This window comes from Cupressus sempervirens, chromosome 4 (assembly GCF_028749045.1).
Source record: "Cupressus sempervirens isolate cs-2001-9-10 chromosome 4, ASM2874904v1, whole genome shotgun sequence".
Lineage (NCBI taxonomy): Eukaryota > Viridiplantae > Streptophyta > Pinopsida > Cupressales > Cupressaceae > Cupressus > Cupressus sempervirens.
In genome coordinates this window covers 710,637,621-710,648,578 of record NC_143121.1, presented here as the reverse complement: position 1 = coordinate 710,648,578, position 10,958 = coordinate 710,637,621, and the positions used below count along the sequence as shown (strand labels likewise).

At 30.2% G+C, this 10,958-nt stretch overlaps 1 long non-coding RNA gene across 1 annotated transcript; it reads left to right on the top strand.

Moving 5' to 3' along the window:
• The first annotated feature begins 9,669 nt into the window (after window positions 1-9,669).
• Window positions 9,670-10,635, top strand: LOC149563254 (uncharacterized). The gene is made up of 3 exons (XR_016363549.1): window positions 9,670-9,855; window positions 9,948-10,021; window positions 10,112-10,635. It is a non-coding gene; the product is annotated as an uncharacterized LOC149563254 (long non-coding RNA).
• Window positions 10,636-10,958: the final 323 nt, after the last annotated feature.

Here is a 10,958-nt window from a genome sequence, read left to right as displayed (position 1 = left end):
CTTGGTCCCTAGTTCCCTATCACAGTAGGTGAATCATGCCCTTTATCCTACTCAACCTTTATCAGAAGACTGCTAACATTATCCACCAATTTTTTTATAATGTTACTATTATGATCAGCCATCTTCTTAATCATTTTCTTAATATTACCCATTCTGGCCTCTAGACTCTCCATCCTCTTCTGAAAACCAATATTAACCTTCTCCAAGACCCTATTTTTATCTTCAACCATTGGGACCTTTTTCATTAGATTTTTCACGTCTTCAGCATTACCAATTACTTTCGATAGCCGATCAATATGACCCAAAGTGTGTTCCCCTCTAGCCATCTTGTTGATCTACTCCAAATCCTTAAAAATAGTCTGTATTTGTTGCTTTAGGTTCCCAACTTCCTTCAAAATGGTCCCAGGATTACCCAAAAGCCCTTTTGTAACACCCATCTCCCCCTCTTCCATGTTATGATTAGGTGATTGATCCTTTCCACCACAATCCTTGTTGACCAACAAAATATGTTATCTCAAGATTGCACACCATGTTAAACTGTTCGATCCAAAAATGTAAAAAATGAGATCTCAGAAGAAAGAGAAAAATATAGCTATAAGTTCCAATACCCAACCTCATGGACACACACAATTAAATCATGAATAAACATGAAGACAACCTCATGAAAAATTATAGCCAAAAGTCCAATGCATAACTGCAAGAAGGGGAAAGAGCTCTAGAAAGCATAGAAATATGTATACCTATCTTTTTAGTTGATAGAATCCACCCATTAATCCTTCTCTATTTCCTCTCATACACATAGGCCAATATAATTACAATACAAAACACATAGGGAAATACAATTATAATACAATACACATGGAGATGGAGTTTAGTATAAATGACATCTATTGAATTACAAGGCAAAATATAATAGTGCCTTTTTTTTCTAAATGTGACATAACAAACGTATTATTTTTTCCTTATTTTACTATAGAAAAAAACAAAAAGACTACTAACAAAATTGAACACAGTGAATGAAAAATTAGAAAAAAAAATTCAAAAAAACCATTTTAATACCAAAATTTACACAAACAATAGGTTAAGGGAGATTATATACAACTAGCCTATTTCCTAAAGATAGATTAATAGGTAAAATTTACTTGAAAACTTTAGTCTCCTGCCTTACAACAAGGACTAATAAAATAAAATAGAAGATAATTATTAAAAAAAATAATTTGGTGAAATATATAATTTTCATTTAAAAATTAATGAATGCAAAATTGTCACTCTATTTTTCTATATCAAAAAAATTTATAATTTTTTTTTTCTTCATTGCTTCATCCACATCATCAAAGAGACATCTCAATAGAATTATATAAAATCTGACTAAAATAGTGTTGCATTTTCTAACACATTAAGGAAAACCATCTCCAATACTTGAACAACAATAGCTATATAACAAAGCTTTTACTATTGAGTGGCGAATCTTCAATCAAAACATAAAGTGAAAATAATTAAGCACAGCCAGAGTTTAAGACTTCAAAATGTGATTGTCTAGGTATAAAAAGAAGTGATTGTATTCATGTCTCTTTGTGCACCCCAAATGGCCAATAGTGTGATTTACAATATCTACCGTGCTTGACATGGAAAAAATGTTGGCTACTCTATTTTTTACACCTCCAATCATTCCGAATTTTTAATTTAATTTAATTTATTATTTATTACAATTTAAGATGCTATAAAGTAATTCAATGAAAACTTATTGTCATGCCTACTTTTTCCTACCAAAAACTTACTTAAATTTAATAAATAAAAGACAAGATTTAAATTCAATGTTTCACATCTATAGTAGATATTTTGATAACATGATCTTGAGCATTAGCCAGTTGTTTCTAATGAAATAATTTACAAATTTAACATCCAAAACAATTTCTGTATTAGCAAAGCTTAACAAACCATACCATAAATAACATAAGCTTTTAAGAAAAGATTTGCAACTTCTCAAATGATAATGGCCTAATTCCTATAATTCTATCACAAACTTATTTCATACACAATTTAGATCTATTAACAAAAGCTTTAGGATCTAATTTCCATTTATATTTATTTACAAGAGTACAACAATAACTACCAAAACCATTCACACAAATGCTCGTTTCCACCCTACCATAATGGCATCATGAGGCCTCTTGTGCCCTAGCCATACCCTCGAGCAAGATAACTCATTTCAACCAAGAGATCATGGATGCTGATAGGCCAACATTGGGGCAAATAATAACAAAGTAATTAACAATTTTATGATGAAGTTCGGCTGGTCTATACGTGTCAATCCGAGAGCATAAGCTTGCAAAAGGTGTCCAAGAAGTATGCTATCAAGGGATGATAGTTATGAACTAAGTGATTATGAATGCAGCTAGAACACATGAATTGAATCTATGAAAAACTAAATGAATCCTAGCGATAGGAACATTAGAAATAGAAAATACAAAACTAATTTGCAATAAGGATAACTGTAACTCACAATAGAGCATTAATTAATTCAAATTCATATGAAATATTATTATGCAATAAAACATAGGTATTAAATGTATAAACTAATATAGTGTGATTAAAACACATACCATGTAATTCTAAACTAGTCAAAATACAAATAAAAACAAACTCAAACACACTCCATAAAATAAAGAATCACTAGGTGACTTTAGAGTGGGTCCACCTCCTCAGCTTCCTGGTGATGAAGAGACAAATTTCTTTTACAGCTTCTTAACCATGCAGGTGAATATGGAACTTATGATTTAAAATAATATCAGCATCTTTGTACACTGTTGTGTGTTTTTCAGAATTGTATGTGTATCCCTACTTCTATCTGCTACCACTTATATAGACAAAACTTTAGAAATTTAATAACTACTTTGTTATAAACTCTATAAAAAGAGTGGCTATTACATAACAAAGTTATAACAAAATCTATGGCTTGCAAAGAATAGCCAATTTGATGTCATCGTTCAAACAGAATACTATTTCCTTCATTCACATTTGCTAAACCACAATTTTGAGATGGTTTTATTATAAGCAATGATAGTGGTTTGTTATGGGCCAAGCTTACTTCCATATGCTGCCACGTGATTTGTTGCAGGTATAGGTAGAATATGTGGCTTAGAACAGAAATATATCCCATGCCAAGAATAGCTCATGCTTTGTAGCAACAATGTTGTCTTCAACTGAAATGATTTACAACAATATAAATTTGAAACATTTTGTTACGAATGAATGATTTTGATTTCCACATCAGACTTGCATTGTTAGCAACAATATTGAATAATATTCGATTAGATTTGTTTTACTGATCACCCATACACTATCCTCCTTGATGTCTTCTTGTTGTAGAAAACCTTTTAGCAAAAATCTATGGTGAAGAGAACCATGGTTTGTTTCTAGTTGATAAATACATGGATCACAGGTTTTTTAAACATGCATTCACGTAACTATCCTTGCTATCATCTCCATGTATTATGGATTGTGGATGATATTTACAGTAGACGTGTCTATATTAAATTTGATGGAGCCTTGTATTGGTCAAAGAGCTTTAAGAAGATGCATAGTGGGCAATAGGAAGAACCATAGGCGATAGGAAGATCTATGCCACAAATCAATATGCTATGATAATAAAGATTAGTAAAACGTAATCAACAATGAATTTTTCCATAATTTAATCCCAAAACAATATTAGATATAATGTATTTATATTAAATCATATACAACATAAAATAGGAAAATGGGATGAAAATAGAATAAAGTAGTAAGTATGAAATTATATGAAATTGATTAAAATATGGCATAAAAGGGGTCATACTTGGCTCTCATCAGATGCAATCCTAAGAGTTCTCTCTAAACATTATGGAAAAATTCCTTTAACAAGATTTCATCTTAATAACTAAGAACTACTCTAAATGCATATAAGTTACTTATCTTTTCAAGAGCTCTTCCTTTAGATAGATCTTCATCTTCAACCAAGAACCATTCCTCCTCTTCCTCCATCTCCTTCTTCCTCTCCATCTTTCTCCTATTCTACCTCCCCTCTCCTTCTCTCCTACCATCCAAAAATGAATCCACATTCTTCCATGTCTTCCTACCTTCTTCTTAAAACCCTAACTATCACTTTCTGTCCCCATTATTTTAATGATGGCACAAGGCTCTATGTCCTCCATTATTTCCCACTCAAATGTCACATCTCTTAAAAAGGGGAGAAGGCATGGAGTGTCTCATACCTTTTTATTTTCGTCAGTCTTGGGAAGTGGTACCTTTGAGCTGTCATATTGAAAGCTTTAACCATGATTTGATCTTAAACGAGCCCCCAACCCTAGGTACTATAAGTGCGTTAAGTTATTTTAACCCAAAATGCACTTTAGGGTCCATTTTAACCGGTCTAAAGTCCAACTTTAGTTTACATCCGATTTTACAATAATTTGGTATTGAGGAAAACTTTGACTATTATATAAGAGTTGGCATAGATTCTTCAAAGGTCTTTATAATCATCCTCAACACAATTCAATTTAAACATCAGTAACCCAAACACACACACACACACACACACACACACACACACACACACACACACACACATGACTGTAAACATTAATACATATTTGTAATTAAACCATAGATCAACATAGTAGATTGATATCATATTCCAACACCATTTTCCTATGAATCATTTGCATATGAAAATCATTTACAAATATGTATCATTCATTTTACTATAACCACTTCTCTAAGTACAATATTTTCAAGAATAGTAGCCACATTAATAGTTCACAACATATGTATCATAACACCTTATATCTTACATATACATTAATCAAATTCTTACAATTGAGTCTAAGTCTATCATGAGATGGGGTATTACACTTATGTGCCTCTAAGATCAAGCTGGAAACAATGTCTAAATACAAGTTCCATTGAATCATCTATGAATATATAGAAACATACACAAAGAAGTTGCATTCCTTATTTGATTAAGTGTTTCTCATGTGGTACTAGAGAAACAATTCAAAACAATAGTGAAAAAAAATGAACATTGATATCCCCAACATAAATGCAAAACAAAGAATAAGGAAAGATAGCATGGACAATAATAATGTAATTTCAAAATGGGTAGCAAAACACAAGACCCAACTAATGTATTCTTGAAAGATTAGTGTCCAACACCAAACAATTGCAATTTCTCTATACAACTATATTGATTTCATGTGTATAGTCCAAAAATTGAAACAAGAACCCTCTCATTAACCACCAAGATATAGACTTACATCAACCATGAAAATGGTTTTATCCTGGGTCCGTTTGGTTTGTGGAAGATAACGAGATTTGGCTTTTTCATAATCCAGATTTGAATTTTTTTGTGTTTGTTTTAAAATCTACAAAATGGAATTAGAATATCAGACTTCTAATTTTGTCTCAAAACTAGGTTATCAAACTTCCCACTAGCAACTAGGAATTGAATATCAAAACCTGGTTATGTTTTTTGAAGAGTGTAAAAAATTAGATTGGACTATGTTTTGGAGTCTTCTTTCAACTCCAAGCTTATGCATAAAAATGTATCTTTCCAGTCATAATCTGAGTGAAACAAATGGTACAAGTAAAATCTCCAAAATAGGAATGAAGATTTGCAAAACTTTGATTTGGCTAAATTGAGAATTGTAGAAATCTTGATTTCTACAATTCCACGAGCCAAATGAACCCTAAAAGAATTGTCATTGCAAGAGACTTCGTAAATGTATGCAGATAACCAATATGCAAACCCAACAAAGTAGAGTTCTTTGACCAAATACTTCATACACCAAGTTCTAACATTCCACTTTGAATAAAAGAATATTTTTATAAATAAAGTTAAAAAATCTATTAAATGCTGAGTAGAAAATAAAATAGTAATTAGAGATCAAATTAGAAATAATAATGCTAGTAACAATGAATATCATAGAATCTTCGAATAAAATATATAAACAAAGACACATAGCATCAAGTTCCCATATAATTCAAATGTGTATATTTTCCTTTAAGAAAAATTAAATTGTAATCACAACTATATATTTAATTACCCTTTATATTTAAAATAATTTAATTAGATTTTGAAATACTTACTTTCTATTATTTTCTTTAAAATCACATAATATAGCACAATTTAATTTTCATTTCAACATACATTTTAATATTAATAAAACATGATTCTCACTTTATCAATTGTTAATTTTTTAATTAAAAATAACAAATAATGTCATGTATAATATTTTAAAAACTTAATATCTTAGATGGATTTCCACTAGTTTAAAATTAATATGCCTGTCCAACATAACTAACCAACCAATAATATTTGGACTGCAGTGTAAAATCACATAAAAATTGCATACAACATTTTCTACATCTCTGCATAGTAAAGCAATAAATTACAACACTTTTTTTTGGATTTTTAATGGGCCAAATATTATAAAGAAGAAAAGCTATCATTGTTTGAAGAAAATAAATGTCTGAATAATCACACCATAATCTATTGATTTGGTTCATTCAATCACGAATTAGAGTGGATTAAGAAAATATAAAATAATAAGTTAAAAAGAATTTTAAAAATTAATATTTAAAAAAAAATAAAAATGAAATTAAATGTAACTTAAAATTATGAAATATTAGTTTATATTTTTATCTAAGTATCATTCAATGATTGATACTGAAAGCCACTAATTTCTAAGTATAGGATACTTGTCCAATCTCAGTAGCCAACACCTGATGATATTAGTTTGTCTTGATTGAATTAAATAATGATCAAATTTGAGAAACCCAAACACATCTAAAAATAACAATAACACATGTAACTTTGCTTCCTCTCTATTGATTTCTATTCACCTTCAACACGTACAAATATCATTTCCAAAATTCAATAAACCAAATCAATGAAACATATCAGAAATAATGGTTTTCTTTTATAGATGTATAATAAAGGATTTTTGTTCTTAGATGCAGGAATTATAGGAAAAATGATCATTAATTTTGTTGGGAGTGTATTGAATCCATTATCAATTTAGGTCCAACTAGATATAAGGGAAACGAAAGCTAAAACTTTGTTTTAGCAGACTGGTTGTAGTTAGTGGATTCATGCTATTTGACTCATGTTCTAAATACTTAGCAATTGATTGCAAGACCAATGAACTAGTCCAACTTGAGGTGATGAGTTTTTCAGTGCTATTATGAGTCTTATTGGTTTTGGATTTGGCATTCCAATCAAGTTGTTCATTGGATGTCTCATGTTCATATATTTTCAGGCAAATGATGTGAAGGTGAGTGTCCCATTCATTGAATTTACTCATTTTATGTGTTAATACAAATTTAAATGGATGTAGTGTTGATTTGGATATTCAAGAGCATTTCATGTTTTCCATTTACAAATGAAGATGGATGTAATATTGATTTGAATATATGTAATGATAGTTTCTTATTTACTAACATTTGCTAGTAGTTTGCTAGTTTATTGTTTAAGGACCAACTCTCTAATTTTGGTTGCTTTTAATTCAAAAACATCTAGAGTTATGATAGAGTCAATTACCATGTTAATTTGATTATTTTGATCTTCAAATTGTGTGTAAAGTATTTATGTCAACTGGTATGTTGATTTTTCGTGTTTCAATTTTTAGTTCTTAAGTGCAATTGTGGGCTTGCTTATCATATATAGGCACAAGTACCTTGATATGGAAAAGATTACTTCTATGTATAAGTTGATTGCCCTGTTGATTTGTGTGATCTCCTCTGCTGTGGAAATATTACCTTTGACACTCTATTTAGCCTAAAATGTTTGTAATTCAATGGCAAACCTTTTCATTAAACTTTAAAATATTTTCTAATTTGTAGAAACTATCTATTTAAAGCTTGGAATATCTTAGAGGTTAAGATCATGGTTTTTTCATAGTTTAAATTAGTACATTAGTAGTCTGAATTTGATTCTACTAATTTTTTGAAATACTTAAAAATTTGCACGATTCATCATTAGAATATTATTGTAAAAAAAAAAACATTTATATACGTAAAAAATTCAGATATGAAACTTACTCAAACTAATATATTGAGAAAATGGGTCAATATTAAAACACCTGTAAATTGTAATCAAAAGGTACTGAATTCAAAACTTACCAGATCCATGAGAAGAATTTTTTGTTGTTGTCAATTTTTGGCTTGAAAGAGAGTGGCAAATCAAAGCCCAAAGATTTTTTAATTCAAATCTTAGCTGATCCATAGAAAATTAAAAAATTCAGCGCATCAACGAAGTAGAGAGTTGATCCTAAAAATTGTGAGGAAAATTGTGAGAAGCACCCCAGCCATGGTTGTCAAGCAAGAGCTTTTAAAAATACTCATAAATAAATTAGGTTTAGCCAGATTTGACGAGAAGCTTTCTGAATGATTTTAGGTTTAGCTAGAACTAACAGGAAGCTTCTAGAATCTTTAAAAAAGTCTTTTAAAAACATTAGAAATATAACTCAAATGTTTTCTTGTCCTCATCTTTCATTGGTATGTAGATAATTTTATTGATTGCAGAATAGAAAAATTAAAAAATGGCTAGCAAAAATATAAGTAACCAATGAAAAAAAGGAAATAATCTTTAAAATATTTAAAATAAAAATAATATATCTGCCAAACATTAGAAATCATGTTCAATTTTTTTTTAAAAATGAACAAATGCTAGGTAGATGTGAAAACATTAGTCTCTGCCTATAAATGTGGGATTAAAATAAAATAATGATAGGGAATTCAAGATGAGCATTCAAGGTTGTCATTGTCAGTGCAAGACCAAATGCATGGAGTCCTCATTTTGGGGTTGTCCCCAAACTGTGTTGTCATATGCCAACAAAATAGTAATAGTTGATAATTTGTATTCAGGCCACAAAGGAGGAGATTTTGGTTAGATTTTCTGTACCCTCATTGATAGAGCCATTAAAGATGAAAAGACAAATTGAAATCATCAAATCTAAGAGTGCAAGATATCCACCAAGGAGATGACTATGTTCATTGTTCTAACAGGTTAGTATTTAATCTCTGACCAATTTGAAGTTGTGTAATTAATACATGATACTTTTATCCTCAAGATTAAAAGTACTAGCAAAGTGGTGCTACAAAAATCCTTGTTTACAATCTTTCAAAAATAAATATTAAAGTTCATTAATGCTAGTGCGCACAAGGTGGTGGAAACCCAACTATTCAAGGTATGCACCAATTAGAATTTGAGAAGAAAGCATTCTTGAAAATTATTTAATTTTAAAAGAATTCAATACATTGCAAAATAGGATGGTAGGAGAAAAATAAAGCTTTCCCATTTGTCAACATTAATAAAGAGATAACATCAATCTAGTTGCTATAGTATCCTGCCATTCGGGAGGAACTAATAAAGTATTTGCTAGCTTAAGTTAATTATGAAAAAATCCACCGATTGCGTGAAGAATCCCTTTTAACAGTAGATAACCATTTGGTAAACTAGAGTTCCCCTTAGATAAGAGTATCGAATTTTAACTTTGAAAAAGCATACCGGCAAAGGAGACCATCTGTCCTCTTGAAAGACAATTAAAATTATTTACCAATTTAAAAGTCTCTTAAAGCTGCAAACACGTTTTCCATCTCGTACTAGAAAAGAATATGCTAAACATGAAAAGAACGCTGCCCAACAATAAATTGAAGGACCTGGTTTGTCCAAAGCAGAGGAATGTGGACGCTCAGAAGAAATAAGAGAAAGGGAAAAAATGCTCTGAAAACGGTAGGGGATGGATCAGTATCTTGGGTTGAAGATGATCTTAAATTGATAGAGATGGAAGAAGAGAAGTTAGATAGATTCAAAATCAGGTAATCTTTTCTTTGCAGAGTGTTTTCAAGATTTTTTTTGATTTTGCTTTTCTTATTTATAATTTTGTATCTGTATGATAAAATAATATCAGGTCAGGAAATTATTTTGCAAAGAACTTGAGAAGATCTATTGAGTATGAAGGTTTTCAAACTATAATATTTGGAGGTATATAACATTATTATGATTATTTTAAATTGTTTTTTTATATTTGGTGTTATGTAATTGATAATTAGTTGGTATGTTTTCTATTTTCAGGATCAATTCTCTGAGAAAACGGCACTAAAAATGATTTTGCGGGAGGAAAGCTTATTTGATGACCAAGTTGTGCTAAACATGATCGGACCTTCTCCACTTCTTAATTTATATAAAATTCATTCGAAGTGCTCTTACAATACAAATAATCCATAATGTTGACATTGAAAAGTTGGATGTTTTTTACCTGTCCAATAAAAGAGGTGTAGATCACCTGGTTGATAACCAACTCAGATTGAATGTGGAAGGGCTCACAATTTGTATTGTATTTCAGCTATGAAGATCATTATTTATAGTGAGGGGAGATAGAGCAGCATATTAAACCTCAAAGTCAAAAGAGAAGCCCTCAAACAACTGAGTGGAAAGAAGCCCTTCAATACTTGTTTTAATCTATCAATTGCAATACCATAATGATAACACTTCTTCTATAAACTATGGGTGTATCATTTCACTTATTGTATATATTTTGGATGTATCATATGGTTACACTTTTGTTTATAATATAATACTTAGATTTATCTGTAAAATTGATCCTCTATTTTAGTACCATGTTGTTCAATTATTTGACTAATATAATAATTAGATTTAAATTTCTATTCGGCTTGAGTTTGGGGGACTTGAGAACCCATGGTTCTGAATTTGGAGATCTTTGGATGTTCAGTTATCAAGCAAACACATGGTTGTAGTAGGCTGTCATATGCATAGAAGTACTTAGTATTGTGCTAAATGGCCAGTCATACACTTGATCAACCCTTATAGACTCACTTTCACACGTTTAGATATAAAGATCCCAAAGAAAGAGCCCTAATTTTTTCTCATACGATGTCTCAAACAGATTTTATCTAAGGAA